The sequence below is a fragment of the Scyliorhinus torazame genome, chromosome 11, assembly GCF_047496885.1.
Source record: "Scyliorhinus torazame isolate Kashiwa2021f chromosome 11, sScyTor2.1, whole genome shotgun sequence".
Taxonomy (NCBI): Eukaryota; Metazoa; Chordata; class Chondrichthyes; order Carcharhiniformes; family Scyliorhinidae; genus Scyliorhinus; species Scyliorhinus torazame.
The window spans coordinates 82519600-82536425 of record NC_092717.1 but is presented as its reverse complement, the minus strand read 5'-3'; positions in this window follow the sequence as shown (position 1 = coordinate 82536425).

Genomic DNA, 16826 nt, shown 5'->3' with positions numbered 1-16826 from the left:
GTCTGAAGTTTTAATTTCCAGGCTAATTTTAAACATTTATTTTAAAATATCAAACACAATAACTTATTAAATATATGACTGAACCAATTTTGCGCTGTATCTTGGTTTTCTGTAGATGAATTTGTCGATTCTATTAAAGGAAGCGCAGCTAACAAGATATGTTAATTTCTTAAAATTAATAAAGCAACATTCAAAATAATGACAGTTTTCTCAAGTTGACAGTTCTTGGCAACTTTTTAGCGATACGTGACTTGCCCCCGTATCCCTGTAGCCAGGAGGCTGGCCTTCATCGTAGACCAGTCTGCAACCATGAAATCTGAAACTCGCAAAATGGCCGTCTTCAACACGAGAAAGGAATCTTCTGGAATTCTTTTTTGAAGTGAATGCAAGGGTTGGATTTGTCGTTAACGGAGGAGGACAGGCAATGATTGACGTGCCTTTGTTAGTAATTGAGGATTCGGACTGAGGTCTGGGTAGGATCTGATTCTAACCATGTCCATTTTTCTTCCATTGTACAATCATCCTGCATTTCATGTAAATCATGTAATAAGGTGGTTACTCCCAATTTGTAAATGTGACTGGATTCCTGATGCCACTGAGAGGCACAAAAGGAGGCAGCTTCCCTTGCTGCTTGGTCCACAAGAGCATTTCCTCTTGCTTCCATAATGTCCTCATGAGTATGGGCTTTACATTTTAGAACTGATACTTCATTTGGCAAGGTCATAGCTTCTAGAAGATCTCGCACTTCCTTTCCATTTCGGATAGGTGTACCTACTGCTGTGAAAAATCCTCTTTTTCTCCACAGATAGCCAAAATGCTACTCCAAAACCATATCTGGAGTCAGTATAGATGTGAGCAGTTCTATCTCTTGCCACATGACATGCTTCTGTTAGTGCTTTTAGTTCGGCCTGCTGAGTTGATGTACCTGGGGGCAAGCTTCCTTCAGCTAATACTTCATATGGGCTTGTGACTGCCCACCCAGCTTTTCTGATACCCTTGTCAATAAAAGAGGAACCATCAGTGAATAAGATTAAATTTGGGTTCTGTAGTGGCTCTTCTTCTACTAAGCGTACTTCTTCCATTTCCTCTATTATTTTCACACAGTCATGCCCTTCTCCCACTTCTCTCTTTTGCTCCTCGGGAAGCGGGAGCAAAGATGATGGGTTTACAGGACTGGCTTTGTGAAAATATAGGTTGGGAGCTTCCAAAACTGCTATCCATCTAGTCCAGTGTTCTTCAAACTTTTTTTCCGGGGACCCATTTTTACCAAACGACCAACCTTCACTACCCATGCCGGCCGACCTTCGCAACCCACGCCGGCCGACCTTCGCGACCCACGCCGGCCGACCTTCGCGACCCACGCCGGCTGTCCTGCGCGACCCACCATTTTCTCTTACCTTGTTTGCTGCTGACAAAAATGGAGGAAATGATTTTGGGTCCTTTTGGCCCTCGTACACACTCCTCCAATGGAACCTGTTGGATGAAGGTGAAGCCTTCTGGTGTCGGAAGGTATGGAGTCTCCATCTGTCCAAAATTCAGAATTTTTTTCTTGTAAAATTTTATCAAATAAAACCCCCCCGATCTCGTAAAAAAAAATGTTTTTTTAATGAGTAAAATAAATGAAAACAATTAATAAACCCCCCCGAACTTGTAAATAAAACTAAAATGAATAAAATAAATGAAAAAAATAAAAATTAAATGAATAAAATAAATGAATAAAAACCAATACAGAACTTGTAAAACAAAAAGCTGCAACCAGTTAAAAAAATAGATGCCGCATTGCATATGCGTGCCCGTGCGCGCCTATCATTGGGCGCGCATGCGCAATGCGGCCACATTTTTTTTTAAAACATGTTCGCGGCCGCTTGCAGCCGCCGTTATGAAAAGCCGGCTGCTGCGTGGGGATTTGCGCGATCGGGAGCACCGCGGACAACTGCTCCGCGACCCTCCCGACACCCGCCCGCGACCCATCCGCAGGTCGTGCCCCCGACTTTGAAGAACTTTGAAGTCCATGTAGCAGATATAACTTGTGACATTCTGTTCATGGATAGTAGAGAATGGACTGAGTGTGGACATTTAATGGTTAACTTTTGGTCTAGGACGAGGCCTGATGTCGTCATTACAGCTTGACATGGGGCTTCCATGGCTTGTAAACAGCTGCCAAATGCTCGGAATACCTAAGGCTGGTGCTGAACACAGGACCTTTTTCAAATTCAGAAATGATTGTTTTTGTTCAGAATTGAGTTTAATTTGATCTCTTGATTTTCTGTTTCCTTTTAAAACATGATTTAATGGCTGGCATAACTGAGTATAAGAATCAATCCAATTTCTGTTAAAATTACTGAGTCCCAAGAAAGATCTGACTTCCTGTACAGTTGAGGGTTCTTTAGCTGCTTTGATGGCAGCTGTTCTGTTCTGAATAAGTTCCCTTTTGCCTTTGGAAATTTTCTGACCCAAGTAAACAACTTCTTCCTGGGCAATTTGTGCTTTGGCAAAGCTAGCTTTGTGACCATTATCACTGAGGTGGTTCAAAACCACATGTAGGTCTTTGTCATGATCATCTTTATTGATAGAGGCGATCAGAGCATCATCTACATACTGGATAATGGTGGAAGGCAGATCAGGCAGTTGCCTGAGATGATTCTGCAGAGCCATGTGGTAAACAGTTGGGCTATTGTGAAAACCTTGCGGTAGTCTAGTCCATGTGTACTGTTGCTGATTAACTGTAAAAGCAAACCATGGTTGTACTTGTTTAGCTAGTGGTACTGACCAGAAGCCATTTGCCATATCAATGACTGAAAACCATTGAAGGTCAGGAGTTAAAGAGTTAAAGATTGTAGACGGATCTGCCACGAAAAGAGCTTTTCTGACAATGAATTGATTTGCCTTTCTGAAGTCAACAGTGAGGCACCATGTGCCATTAGCCTTTTTTACAGGCCATACAGGGCTGTTTGATGAACTGTGAATGCGCACTAAAATACCCCTTTCTTCAAGTTGTTCTATTATAGGTAGAATGCCTTGAATTGAAGTTTTATTAATAGGGTATTGTTTGGTACAAGCAGGAGCAGATCCCATAGAAGTGACTGCTTCCATTTTCAAAAGGCCACAATCATTTTTGTCGATTGCCCAAATTGGATGATTTTGTATTTCATCTTTTCTGATGTGTCCAATGGACCATGTGCTTTTCAATTATTGAAACTGAGTGAAGAATTTAGTTGTGATAAGGGGCGAAATTCTCTGTAATCGGCGCGATGTCCGCCGACCGGCGCCAAAAACGGCGCAAATCAGTCCGGCATCGCACCGCCCCAAAGGTGCGGAATCCTCCGCATCTTGAGGGGCCGAGCCCTCACCTTGAGGGGCTAGGCCCGCGCCGAACTGATTTCCGCCCCGCCAGGTGGCGGGAAAGGCCTTTGGTGCCCCGCCAGCTGGTGCGGCAATGACATTGCAGGGCGACGCATACGCGGGAGCGTCAGCGGCCGCCAACGGCATCCCCGCACATGTGCAATGGAGGGGGCCTCTTCCGCCTCTGCCATGGTGGAGACCATGGCGAAGGCGGAAGGACAAGAGTGCCCCCACGGCACAGGCCCGCCCGCGGATCGGTGGGCTCCGATCGCGGGCCAGGCCACCGTGGGGGCACCCCTCGGGGCCAGATCGCCCCGTGCCCCCCCCCCAAGACCCCGGAGCCCACCCACGCTGCCTTGTCCCGCCGGTAAGAGAGGTGGTTAATCCATGCCGGCGTTCCAGCAGCGGGACTTCAGCCCATCCGGGCCGGAGAATCGGCGGGGGGGGCCGCAAACCGGCGCGGCGCGATTCCCGCCCCCGCCGAATCTCCGGTGCCGGAGAATTCGGCAACCGGCGGGGGCGGGATTCACGCCGGGCCCCGGCGATTCTCCGACCCGGCAGGGGGTCGGAGAATCCCGCCCAAGCTGTCCATACCTAGAAGTGCTTGTGTTACCGGACCTACCCATATTGCTGCCACCAGTTGATGTTGTCCAAATTCTGAAAGCAGTGGTTTCGTTTTCCAAAGAGTAATAGAATCTCCTCCTGCAGCAAAAGCTTCAATTTTTCCTGCAGTTAGGGGAAAGAAAGCAGCATTCTATTAAGTAACACAGGTAAGTTCAACTCCAGTGTCAAATAAGAAATCGATATGAATACCTCCCACTCTTAGTGAATTATATAATCCATCATTTCTCTGTTCCAAAAGTGCATGTAGAGAAAAATGGAAAGAATCATCAAGAGTGAGGTCTAGTAGTTTTTTGAATTATCATACAGAGAACGTCTTTGAGCTGGAGGACAGCTGTTTAACATTTTATTCATAGCATTGTCGTCATCGTTTACGTCCTTACGTGGGTATGGTTCCTCCCTACGTGGGTAAGGTTCCTCCCTACGTGGAAACGGCTGGGAAAGTCTAGAATCCCTGTATGCAAGTCTGGGTGCGTCTTGTTAGAACGTAACCTAGGTGCGTCTTGTTTGTGCGCATTACATCTTCAATAGAGACATCTGGTACCCCACTACCCCCCTTGGACGTCGTGGGGAGTAATTATCTGCCTGCTAAAGGCTCTGAATCTATCTTAGGATCTGGACCAGCCATAAATTCAACCTTTCACCTGACGTTTTGTTGGTCGCTGACTGTGTGTAGGCTGTCAGTCCCGTTTTAAGTTAGTCTCAATGACCTGCAACTGATTGATTTAACACAGTCTATAAAAATGTCCTTTCCAGGGGTCGAAGCACTGATTGCTTTAAGATTTTTAATGGGTGAAAAATATGTTCCTTACCCCAGTCTAGCCGTGTGTCCTGGCTGGCTCCTCCGATTATTGGCAAAGCTCCCGAACCTCTCCGATGTCGTCCAATCTCAAACAAAGAACAAAGAAATGTACAGCACAGGAACAGGCCCTTCGGCCCTCCAAGCCCGTGCCGACCATGCTGCCCGACTAAACTACAATCTTCTACACTTCCTGGGACCGTATCCCTCTATTCCCATCCTATTCATGTATTTGTCAAGATGCCCCTTAAATGTCACTATCGTCCCTGCTTCCACCTCCTCCGGTAGCGATTTCCAGGCACCCACTACCCTCTGCGTAAAAAACTTGCCTCGTACATCTACTCTAAACCTTGCCCCTCTCACCTTAAACCTATGCCCCCTAGTAATTGACCCCTCTACCCTGGGGAAAAGCCTCTGACTATCCACTCTGTCTATGCCCCTCATAATTTTGTATACCTCTAGCAGGTCTCCCCTCAACCTCCTTCGTTCCAGTGAGAACAAACCGAGTTTATTCAACCGCTCCTCATAGCTAATGCCCTCCATATCAGGCAACATTCTGGTAAATCTCTTCTGCACCCTCTCTAAAGCCTCCACATCCTTCTGGTAGTGTGGCGACCAGAATTGAACACTATACTCCAAGTGTGGCCTAACTAAGGTTCTATACAGCTGCAACATGACTTGCCAATTCTTATACTCAATGCCCCGGCCAATGAAGGCAAGCATGCCGTATGCCTTCTTGACTACCTTCTTCACCTGTGTTGCCCCTTTCAATGACCTGTGGACCTGTACTCCTAGATCTCTTTGACTTTCAATACTCTTGAGGGTTCTACCATTCGCTGTATATTCCCTACCTGCATTAGACCTTCCAAAATGCATTACCTCACATTTGTCCGGATTAAACTCCATCTGCCATCTCTCCTCCCAAGCCTCCAAACACTCTAAATCCTGCTGTATCCTCCGACAGTCCTCATCGCTATCCGCAATTCCACCAACCTTTGTGTCGTCTGCAAACTTACTAATCAGACCAGTTACATTTTCCTCCAAATCATTTATATATACTACAAAGAGCAAAGGTGCCAGCACTGATCCCTGTGGAACACCACTGGTCACAGCCCTCCAATTAGAAAAGCATCCTTCCATTGCTACTCTCTGCCTTCTATGGCCTAGCCAGTTCTGTATCCACCTTGCCAGCTCACCCCTGATCCCGTGTGACTTCACTTTTTGTACTAGTCTACCATGAGGGACCTTGTCAAAGGCCTTACTGAAGTCCATATAGACAACATCCACTGCCCTACCTGCATCAATCATCTTAGTGACCTCCTCGAAAAACTCTATCAAGTTAGTGAGACACGACCTCCCCTTCACAAAACCGTGCTGCCTCTCACTAATACGTCCATTTGCTTCCAAATGGGAGTAGATCCTGTCTCGAAGAATTCTCTCCAGTAATTTCCCTACCACTGAAGTAAGGCTCACCGGCCTGTAGTTCCCAGGATTATCCTTGCTACCCTTCTTAAACAGAGGAACAACATTGGCTATTCTCCAGTCCTCCGGGACATCCCCTGAAGACAGCGAGGATCCAAAGATTTCTGTCAAGGCCTCAGCAATTTCCTCTCCAGCCTCCTTCAGTATTCGGGGGTAGATCCCATCAGGCCCTGGGGACTTATCTGCCTTAATATTTTTTAAGACACCCAACAGCTCGTCTTTTTGGATCTCAATGTGACCCAGGCTATCTACACACCCTTCTCCAGACTCAACATCTACCAATTTCTTCTCTTTGGTGAATATTGATGCAAAGTATTCATTTAGTACCTCGCCCATTTCCTCTGGCTCCACACATAGATTCCCTTGCCTATCCTTCAGTGGGCCAACCCTTTCCCTGGCTACCCTCTTGCTTTTTATGTACGTGTAAAAAGCCTTGGGATTTTCCTTAACCCTATTTGCCAATGACTTTTCGTGACCCCTTCTAGCCCTCCTGACTCCTTGCTTAAGTTCCTTCCTACTTTCCTTATATTCCACGCAGGCTTCGTCTGTTCCCAGCCTTTTAGCCCGGACAAATGCCTCCTTTTTCTTTTTGACGAGGCCTACAATATCTCTCGTCATCCAAGGTTCCCGAAAATTGCCGTATTTATCCTTCTTCCTCACAGGAACATGCCGGTCCTGAATTCCTTTCAACTGACACTTGAAAGCCTCCCACATGTCAGATGTTGATTTGCCCTCAAACATCCGCCCCCAATCTATATTCTTCAGTTCCCGCCTAATATTGTTATAATTAGCCTTCCCCCAATTTAGCACATTCATCCTAGGACCACTCTTATCCTTGTCCACCAGTACTTTAAAACTTACTGAATTGTGGTCACTGTTACCGAAATGCTCCCCTACTGAAACATCTACCACCTGGCCGGGCTCATTCCCCAATACCAGGTCCAGTACCGCCCCTTCCCTAGTTGGACTGTCTACATATTGTTTTAAGAAGCCCTCCTGGATGCTCCTTACAAACTCCGCCCCGTCTAAGCCCCTGGCACTAAGTGAGTCCCAGTCAATATTGGGGAAGTTGAAGTCTCCCATCACCACAACCCTGTTGTTTTTACTCTTTTCCAAAATCTGTCTACCTATCTGCTCCTCTATCTCCCACTGGCTGTTGGGAGGCCTGTAGTAAACCCCCAACATTGTGACTGCACCCTTCTTATTCCTGATCTCTACCCATATAGCCTCACTGCCCTCTGAGGTGTCCTCCCGCAGTACAGCTGTGATATTCTCCCGAACCAGTAGCGCAACTCCGCCTCCCCTTTTACATCCCCCTCTATCCCGCCTGAAACATCTAAATCCTGGAACGTTTAGCTGCCAATCCTGCCCTTCCCTCAACCAGGTCTCTGTAATGGCAACAACATCATAGTTCCAAGTACTAATCCAAGCTCTAAGTTCATCTGCCTTACCCGTAATACTTCTTGCATTAAAACATGTGCACTTCAGGCCACCTGACCCGCTGTGTTCAGCAACTTCTCCCTGTCTGCTCTGCCTCAGAGCCACACTGTCCCTATTCCCTAGTTCTCCCTCAATGCTCTCACCCTCTGACCTATTGCTCCCATGCCCACCCCCCTGCCATACTAGTTTAAACCCTCCCGTGTGACACTAGCAAACCTCGCGGCCAGGATATTTATGCCTCTCCGGTTTAGATGCAACCCGTCCTTCTTATACAGGTCACACCTGCCCCGGAAGAGCTCCCAGTGGTCCAGATAATGGAAACCCTCCCTCCTACACCAGCTGTTTAGCCACGTGTTTAGCTGCTCTATCTTCCTATTTCTAGCCTCACTGGCACATGGCACAGGGAGTAATCCCGAGATTACAACCCTAGAGGTCCTGTCTTTTAACTTTCTGCCTAGCTCCCTGAACTCCTGCTGCAGGACTTCATGCCCCTTCCTGCCTATGTCGTTAGTACCAATATGTACAACGACCTCTGCCTGTTTGCCCTCCCCCTTCAGGATACCCTCTACCCGTTCGGAGACATCCTGGACCCTGGCACCAGGGAGGCAACATACCATCCTGGAGTCTCTTTCACGTCCACAGAAGCGCCTATCTGTGCCCCTGACTATAGAGTCCCCTATTACTATTACTCTTCTGCGCTTTGACCCTCCTCAGAATCTCGTCTCAGAACTCCTCCCCTCCTGGCTGGCTCACCAAGTTGATAGATCTACCATCCGGATTCAACTGTACTTTGCGAATCGCTAAATCTCAGTAGAAATTTAAGTTAAAAGTTCTCAAGTGCAAATAAGAATTCTTTTATTTGTCTTCTACTGATTAGAATTGAAAGTCATTAAAAAGGCAAATCGTAGACTTTCAAAGAATCACAGAAATGATTTTCTTGCTTAGGCAAACAGCTCACAATAACTTTAGAAGTCAAAGTCTGAAAAATGAAATATGAAGACAGGGAGACAGCGAATAGTTCAGTCAAAGTGTAGATTGATTCCGGAATGAGAGAGAAATCCAGCTAAAAATGGCCGACCGAAACTTCACAGTTATACTGTATCATATCTGTCTTTATCTAATTACACCCAAATATAATCCTAATTGATTTGGGTTAGACTCAAACACACCTGATTTGACGGCAAGCCATCCATCTTTAAATGCAACATGAATCTGAAATGAATTCCTGTATGAGTTATGGAATGCTGTTATCGCAAATGACCTGAACAGGTTTGTTACTGAATACTGAATAGCGCCTCTAGGCTCCTTTGGTGTTGCCAATGAGACTGCCCTGTCCTTGGTCACTTTATCTTGCAAATGTATTTGTTAGCTGAGTAGGAATTTCTGTTTGCTGCTCTGTTTTTTTGAAATGCTGAATGTGTGTTTTTAAATGACCTGAGGTTATGAGTGATTCAATAGACCAGGACCTCAATACTAACTAGCTACCTTTTTCGAACTATCATTTTAACTATTAGGTGTATTAGGAAACTGCTGGCTTCTACAGGAGTACAGGAAACAGTAATGCCCAGGTCATGGTAAAGCTCCAGGTCACAGCCATGCACTAGATCAAGGTCATAGTAAATCGAAAGTTAGTTGAGTGGTCTGAAAATCTTCAATTGTGCATCTGATAAATGTTGAGATAGATATTGATGTTTTTGAGCAGGAAGATCAAAACCTTGATTTTCCAACCCTTCCAGCCAATGGGATCTTCCAGTCCCGCCAAAGGAGACCCTCCATGACAGGTGCCTCAGCGGTGGGGTGGAAAATCAATTCAAAATGAGAGACTTCAGTGGGTCCGGAAGATCCCACCATTGATCAATGGCGAGCACGGGGAGGATGTGCAGACTCCGCACAGATAGTGACCCAAGCCGGAATCGAACCTGGGGCCCTGGAGCTGTGAAGCAATTGTGCTATCCACAATGCTACCATGCTGCCCTATGAGAGGGGCTGAAGATATAATTCCACTGCACACACTAAATGAAAGTTGGAGATTCACAACTTACTTTCATCGCTGGTACATCTTCAGAATTGTCTGTTATTTCAGAAGAAGCAGTGTAAGAAGTCTACACAATCCCTCATAAAAAAACTAGTGTAAAACTGACCAGTTATTTCAAGAACAGTATTGCAATGTCAGGACATATTGGTGTTAGAATGGGAGATGGTGTTACATCCTATAACCTGCAAATGGCAGTCATAGGAGGGAGCAGAGTCTCCCTGATAGGAAGGAATTGGCTTAAGATGGGAAGAAATTGACTTAAAAAAATAGAGTTAAACTGGCCTGAGTTATTTATAGAGGTCCGAGTAAGAGTACACCTTATTTTGAGAAAATACAAAGTGGTCTTTGAACAAGCAGGGCCAAATGATAAAATTAGACAACACAAGGCTGAAATCAAGGTAAAGGAGAATGCACAGTCGACAATTTGCAAGGCTAAGCAAGTGCCTTATACACAATAAGAGGCAGTAAGTAAATAATTGAATAGCTGAGAAAGAACAGGGGCAATTAAGAAGGTGACGATCAGTGAATGGGTTACATCTTGTTGTAATTGAAAAAGCTGATGAGTCTGTTCCGATTTGAGGCGATTACAATCAAATGGTAAATAAGGGGATTGAGAATGATACTTGCCCACGACCTACTAGTGCAAATTTGCCTAATTTTGCCAATGGAAACGTGCTCAATAAGATAGATTTGCCAAATGTCTAATTGCAATTAGAATAGCTGACAAAACAAGGAACTGCTTAACATTCATAGACACAGCATTGTACCAATGGCAAAGGTTAGCATTTAGGGTGTGTGCCTCTCCCGCTGTGTTCCGGAGTGTCATGGGATCAGGTACTAAGTGGGATGAAAGGAGTGCGTTACTTCTCAGATGACATTCTAATTAGCAGTAAGACAAAGAAATAACATATTGTAAGATTGAAATAAGTCCTAGATCAATTTCAAAGCTAAAAAGCACTAAGTTTTGCTTCATGATACCATGGCCAGGATTCTGCGACTCTGCGCGGGTCGGAGAATCGCCGGGGTGGGGGGTGAGAATCGTGCCACGTCGCCCCGACGCCGGCTCGCAGATTCTCCGGCGGCGATTCTCCGGCGCCCGTTGGATCGCTGCCGCGCCGGTCTGGGGCCATTGAAAACGTTGTAATTCTCCGGGCTCCGATGGGCCGAGTGCCCACCGAGTTCGGCTGTGTCCCGCCGGCGTGGGTTACGTATGGTTCCACCCGGCGGCACTTCAGAGTTCTGTCTGTGGGGCCGTCCTGGTGGGGGGGGCTGGGGGGATCCAACCCCAGTGGGGGCCTCCACGGTGGCCTGACCCGCGCTCAGGGCCTACCGATCGGCGGGTGGGCTAGTTCCGTGGGCACGTATGTTCCTCCGCTCCGGGCCCCTGTAGGGCTCCGCCATATTGTCCAGGTGCCGGCACGGAGACGGAAACACACGCGCATGCGCAAACTCACGCCGGCCGCGGCGGCATGTGCGAACACGTGCTAGCCCTGGAGTGCCGGCTTTCGGGCGCCAGGTCTGGGGACACCACTCCGGCGCCGTACTAGCCCTCGAGGAAGGGGTGGATATCTGCCACTTGAGGCCTGTTGACGCCGGAGTGGCTTGCGCCGCTTTTCACGCCGGCATCAGAACTTGGCTGCGGGATTGGAGAATCCTGGCCCATATCATGATACATGAGTATCCAAATAGAAGATATCCACCCTATTCATAGATTTCATAGAATTTACAGTGCAGAAGGTTGAGGGGAATTTGAAAGAAAAGAGTTCAGAGAACAAAAATAAAGTTTCAATAACACACAACAATCCCTGTGAGTACTATATGTTCATCCCTGAGTTAGCTAATACATTCACTCCACTGTATTAACTGCTGAAAGATGGAATGAATTGGGGTTGGTCTGTGGCCTGTCAGAAAACATTTGAAGAAGTGAAGAACGCTCCATCTAGTGATGCTGTTTTGACTCACTATGATCCCAAGAACAAAATAGGTTTTAGCATTCCCTGCCCCACCATTGATGTTAGGTGTGGTGTTCCCTTCCATGGTGGAATATAATGTGGAGAAGCCGAGAGCAGCATGTACTTTAAGAAAGAGGCATCAGCAGATATGTATGGTGCTCCTAAGTTCCACAAATACTTATACAGTTGGAAGTTTGCTTCATTACCTAATCACCAAGCTCTTTATATATATTTCAAAGAAGGAGGTACCGTCCCTGATTGCAGCACAACTTCAGAGATGGATATTGATTTTGATGGCCCATCAGTATGACCTTAAATATCATAAGTCAACAGATCAGGCAAATGGAAATGTTCTTCGCAATTTCCCATGAAATCTAATTCATGTCTAGCTGCTGAGTTATCTGTAAATTGCTCTACATGCACAAATGACATGCCAGTGTCTGCCAGAGAAATTAGTGAAGAAGCTTGCTAGGTTGTGGTGCACAAAGTGTTCAATTATGTCTCAAATTACTGGCCTAAAGAGTGTGATAATGTGAACTACTGCAGTATTTCACACATAGAAATGAGTGTAGATTAAGGCTGTCTCCTATGGTGTTTAAGAGTCATTATTCTGCCAAGGTTTGAAGAGAGATTGTTAGAGGAACTTCATTAAGAGAACACAGGGGGCGGATACATGCGAGCAGGAACACAAGCCTTTTGTTCTCTGAATGAGAATTGATCCAACCAAGATTTCTGTCAATCCATGGTCAAACATGTGAACCATGGAAATGAGTATCAGTCAATTTCTTAAAAGTGGAAGGGAAAGAGTACTTTGTTTTGATCTATGGCTATAACAAGTGGATAAGTATTGAGTCTTTGTCCAATACCACAAGTGCCAAAACTATTGAGGTTCTGAAAAGTTGATTTGTTATTTATGACTTGCCAGAAGTGTTGCTTTTGGATAATCGTCCACAGTTTATCAGAAGAGTTTTAAATATTCCTGAGTAAGAATGGAGCCATATGTTTAAACCGATGAAACTTGACAGTAAATTCCAAAATTGGGAGAAGGCAGGGATTATTGCAATGAAAGATGTGGAGAACTGATTTGCAAATTTTGAAGAGTTAATAATGAAATTTGGGCTTTCGCAAACAGACAAATTTGAATAATTATAGGTACTTGAATTTGCAAAAAAGATTTTTTCATCTTTTCCGGGAATACCACCTCTCTTGTTAATGGAAAGGATTCTATCATTAATGGGAAGAAGGTAGGAAACACATCTGGAATTTATAGATTTATTGCAGGGGAAGCTACATCCTTACTTAGAATCAAAACCAAATAGGAAACAGAACTGGGATCTGACCTAGAAGATTGGGCGGCACGGGGGTGTAGTGGTTAGCACTGCTGCCTCATAGCCCCAGGGACCCGGGTTCAAATCCAGCCTCGGTTGACTGTCTGTGTGGAATTTGTGCTTTCTCCCCTTGTCTACGTGGGTTTCCTATGGGTGCTCAGGTTTCCTCCTCCACAGGTTACACCCCACACACCCTCATGACCGGACGCCCCATGAAAGGCACAGAATTTGTATTAGGTTTAGACTTGACCAGCCCCGAGGTGATGGCCGTCACACATGAGAAAGCAGTAGAGCAAATAGTGGAAAATGTTAAAACGGCTCAGCAAGCAGCCGCAGTAAAATTGGGCACCAGAAAGAAACAGAGCAAGGCTTGTCTCAACAAGACAGTGCATGCGACTGAGTACAGTATAGGACAGCAAGTCATGCTGTCCGTATACAACCCCAGCACATTCCTGTCACCTAAGTACTCGGGTCCGTACTCCATTGCGGACAAATTAAGCCCTTCCGTATACAAGATAAAGTATCCCAACGGTAAGACTGCGTGGTTCCATATCAACCAGCTGAAGGCATATGGAACACAGTCTAACCACTCACACCACGTCATGCTCGATGCAGCACACCACACCCTGCCCACAGCCAACATAACCATCCCCCGACACGTCCAGCCCAGCCACGGACTCGACCTTGGCTCCATCCCCAAAATATACACCCCGCCCCAGAACGCCCACAGACTGCAGCAGCAGAGACAGCGACTGTGACTCGGACGATAGCCACAGCACGCCTCCCTACTATCCCCATGCAACAGGACCCACACCCAGCGATTCCGACTACGATCCGAGTGATCCCTTCATGAGCACTTTCCTAAACAAACCCCACCACCGACCACCGAACTACCATGACGACCCCGATTCCGTCCCCACACAACTAGACACTAACTATTGGCACAGAGACAACTCGTTCAGACTCGTCCGAAACGACGAACGCGACCCCAAATCACACCATGCAGCCCTATCAACCTTAATACATTCAAGAGTTTGGCATCCGGGAGAAGATGATGACCTTGAGTCTGACTCCCAAAGCGAGAATCCCTTTGCAACCCTGTTCACAACCGATAACTGAGGTGTCCAGATGATGTTTTAAAAGGAACCGCTTGGGAGAAAAGGTGTCCTTTCTGATGGAACCTGCAGCATGTTTTATGTTGTTTGTAAGTTTGTTAAATGTTGTTTGTCAGACCAAAAAAAAATGTCCTCGGCCCCACGCCCTTTCAGCAGAAACCTCTGAGGACTTGCCCACAGAGACTTGCTATTGGCCAGACGCTAGTTCAGCGGAACTAGTTTGTCTGGAGAGACTTGTTAAGGTCCCAGGCGCCAGTTCTGTGGAACTTGTCTGTTGACGGAAACCCAGACCCCCGTTCATAACTGCTCTTCTGGTTCGAAGGTAGAACCAAAACGGCAGCCCCCCACAATGAGAACATTTCTTTCCCGTTCTTGTTGGTTGCTCAGGCAGTGGAGAAACGGCTTGGGACCCACCCTGCCTGGGAACCGGTCCCCTCTGGTCAACTACGCTCGGGTAAGGGAGACATGGCATTGGTAGCCGTCCTACACGGGGACTCCATCCAACTCTTACCCGTCGCGGCCCAGACGCACCTCATTTTGGAAATTTTAGTTCCAAAAGTTTTGTTTTGTTTCAGGTAACCCTTAGGTTGCCAACCACATGCTATTTACATCCTGAAACATTTGGATGGTAAATTGCACAGTCTGCGAGACAGCTCGCACTGGTTCATTATTTGAAAGTGTGTCTTGTCCTAAAATTCGTTTTTTGAAAAATAAAAATGAGGGAGTCACACATAGTGACCAATTATAAAGGGAGTAATTGGCACTAAAGGACAGACAGACTATCGTATGAGATGTTAAACCAAGATAGTTACAGACACTATGCTTGTTTCCACAGAACGCCAGAAGCTCCAGGACCGGAGAAGAAAAGAAAAGAGAAGAGCCATGAGGACTTCCTTCACATGGTTCATCATCATGATAATGGACATTTGGTTGTGAGTGAACGCAAACCCCATGACCTGAAGCCCCCCAGCCGTTAATGTTTCACTTCCCCACATTACCCAGATCCCAGTCACCAGCGACACCACACCATCTTGGTGTGCCAGGTTTATAACCTGGTACTCCCTGTCCTATGAAATAGAATCCTTACTGGTATTGGCGATACTCTGCTGCATCGTGCAGACTATGCGTCTAAGAAATTGGAGAAGGAGAGCCTACCGCGCTCGCACCCCGGTATATAGGATCAGATCCCCTATTTTCGGATACGACCAGACCCCCGACCCCCGCGATCTATAATAAAGAGCATTCGTTTGTGGCTTTATTGTAAATAAAGAAATGTTCAGAATGTTCATGAGCAATTGTACGATCCTGGAGCTTGACTGCCAAGCCAGGAAATATGTGTATAAACTGCTATGATTTTGTTTGTATTGTTGAGTAAGTTAGAGTGATTAAATGTTTAAGTGAGAGTAGTGTATTAAGGATAGTTAGAGGTTCCCAAAAACACTCATATACCATCACCCAGCATCAAATGGTGCTTCAGAAGGAAGCGTACAGATTGTGAAGAGATCTTTGCAGAAGGATTTGCTGGGTAACACTAGGGAAAGCCCTCGCTCGATGCTCTGCCCCCGATGGGCTCAGTTCCTGACTGCGTAGTTGACGTATGGTCTCAGCTGTCGGGAACCTGGCGTGGCGGCCACAAACTGTGTCCAGAGAGCTGTGCTGCTGACCGATGGGGGGCTTCCGTGAGGGCTGGGGCGACTGGTGGGAGCTGGCCAGGGGTGGGCAGGGAGGCAGTATTCGGCAGGTCAGGCCCGCATACAGCCGGCTCCATGTTGTACGACGAGACCGCTGCAGGTCGTCACCGTGCACATGCGCAGCCATGGACCCGGCCATTTTCCAGCCCTTTTGGTACGGCAGCCGGGAGTTTTACCTGACGCAGCTGCTATCCCCACTCTGGTCCCAGGATCAGTGAGGGTTCGGCGCCAATTTTGCGTCGTAAAACGCCACAGTTCCCACGCTGACATCCGCACTTAGCCACAAAATCAGAGAATCCAACCCCACATCGAAAGGGTGCCTCAGATCTTTGATCTGCAAGGCTTTCATTCACTTCAATGGGAAATTGCTTGTAGCAGCTTTTGATTGACAGCCAGCTGTCTGGACTGTTTAATTTCCCTTCAAGCTTGAATGGATCACAAGTACACTGCTGTGTAACTAACCACTAGCTATGATTGACATGAATTTAAATTTAGGGTCAGCTACATTGTAGCAGAATTTCAAACCCATTAGTGTTTACCTGCAGAGGGAAGTTATATATGTTGATCAATAAATCAAACTATTTTCAGTAACTTTAAAGTGCAGATTTTTTCATATTGAATACCAATCTTTGTCTTATTTTAATATTTACTTCTGTTTATTGGCCAATATTGTTTCTCTTGTTTACAAATAATATTGCATTGCAGTTTGAAAGAGAATTTGCACTCCTGGACGTAAAGCCAACAGGGCTGCTTACTAGAGAGCTGCAAGGTAGAAGTTCTATTCTTTTTAACAGTCAGGCTTCCACAACATTTCCTTAGCCAGCTGCCTGCTCTAAATGAACATTGATAGGCTAGCTTTGAGCCTGCAAAGATTTGGTAACCTGGAGGCTGCTAAACTAGGAGTTAGGATATCACTGAGGGAGGCCCCAGCGGGTTTTGTGGCTCAGAGCAGGGTTGTGGGTCTTGGAGGCAGGTTAACCCCACAAAGCTAAGTTTCAAAGACAATGCGTAGGGGTTGGGA